The sequence below is a fragment of the Notamacropus eugenii genome, chromosome 2 (genome assembly GCF_028372415.1).
Source record: "Notamacropus eugenii isolate mMacEug1 chromosome 2, mMacEug1.pri_v2, whole genome shotgun sequence".
Taxonomy (NCBI): Eukaryota; Metazoa; Chordata; class Mammalia; order Diprotodontia; family Macropodidae; genus Notamacropus; species Notamacropus eugenii.
In genome coordinates this window covers 109,740,716-109,742,729 of record NC_092873.1, presented here as the reverse complement: position 1 = coordinate 109,742,729, position 2,014 = coordinate 109,740,716, and positions in this window count along the sequence as shown.

Sequence of the window (2,014 nt, the reverse complement as noted above, 5' to 3'; positions counted from 1 at the left end):
GCATAGTAAGCACTTAAAATAAAATGTAAAATGTCAGGTACTGTGTACAAATGTCTTGTGTTTTTCTTCAAATGTTCATATACATAGATCTTATCTCCTCAGTTAGATAATAAGCTGCCAGAGGGTAGGAACTATGTCTAATAACAATGATAATATTCACTCACATTTATGGAGCATATTACAATTCATGTAAACCTATGAGGTTGTTAGTACTAGAATTAATGTCCCCATTTTACATATGAGGAAACTGAGACTCAGGGAGAACTGATTTACCAAAAGTCACACAACCAGTAAATTACAGATGTGGGAGATGGAATCTAGGTCTTCTCTTTCAGGGCTTCTCTAGCATGTCACACAATGTCATGAAATGTCATTTTTAGATTTTAAGGACAATAAAAGAGAGTTAAACTCCCAGCTGATATTGCCTACACAGCCTCAAATAAATTAACTGACTCACTGAATTGATGGGGTTTTTTTGCATTTGTAACCAAAGAATCAATAGCCCTTTATGTCCCCATAAAGTAAATACTACACTCTCCATTGGTCAGAAAACTACAGAAGGTGGAACCGCACAGTACCTCCCCATAAGTAAACACTGCTGTCAGTCAGCTACAGAAAGCTGTCAATCAACTACCTTATTTCCCCGTAAGGTACATGTCAACCACCATACATTGGTCCATCAACTAGGATAGTGAAGGGCTTTGAGAAGACAGGTTGAAAGAACTTGGAAGTTTTAGTTTGGAGAAGAGAAAATATGGGGTAGGGGAGGATGAGAAATGTCTTTAAGTATATGGAGGGCTATCACAGGGAAGAGAGATGAGAATTGTTCTACTTTGCCCCAAGAGAGGAGATCAAAAAGTTGTGATTGAAAGTTACAAAGAGGCAAAATTAGATTTGATAGAAGGAAAAACATCCTAACAATAAGAACTATATAAATGTGGAATGAGTTGCCTTGGGGAGTAGCAACTTCCTCTTCCCTAAATGTCTTCCAACAAAGTCTGGGTGAGTCACTTTCCAAATATGTTGTAGAAAGGATGCTTGGTCAGGCACAGGTGGGACTTTATAGACTCTGAGAACCTTCCCAACTCTCATAGTCTGTGTATTATTGAGCATCTACTCTCTGAAGAGCTGTGTATTAGGTACTTTCCAGAGAAAGCTAAAGGAATTCAGTAGACGTTGAGTTACTTAGCACTTTACCAATAGGCAAGCTCTAACAAACAGCAACTCGGATCTTGCCCAACAAATTTTCAGCCTACTGACTGGCAGCCATATGGAAATTAATACAACACAGCCGGCTGACAGCTTTGCACGTTAGCTGCAGGGTTGCTAAAAGGTTACTTACCTTTCCTTCTGTCTGGAAAAAGGAGGAGGGGGAAGAGTGCATTCTGCCTTACAGAGTTTTCACAAATAATGGTGAATTCTGTGTGTAGATTACTGCTTTTTCATGAATTTGTATTTATTAATATATTAAAGTATATACATGTACATATATATGTATATCTACATATGTACATATGAACTGCACAAGAACCTTCCCAAAATACTGTGCATATTGTATACCACCTTTGCAGATGAGGAACTTTCCCAGTTAATTAGTGATGGAACTGAGAATGGAACCCCAGTATCCTTGGTTGTTACCACTATACTATCCTCCTGTCTACCTCACACTGACTGCTATGTTAAAATCATTCAATAAGGATTTATTAATCATATACTATGTGGCAGGAATTGTACTAAGTCTTAGGGATACAGAGACAAAAATGAAAATCCCTTCCCTCAAGGAACTTACATTCCAAACAAGGAGACAATGTGTGCACATGGAAATGTACATTTACAAAATAAATAAGAGATAATGATGGGGGAGACACTTAGAGCTGGAAAGATAGCAAGGTCTCATGTAGAAAGCTGTATCTGGGTTGAGTTTGAAGTGTAGCCCATTAGCCCTGAGGTGTCTTTACCTCAACTCCCACTGATGAGTTGAATCCTCAGAGCTTGGCTACATCTCTCCCTCATT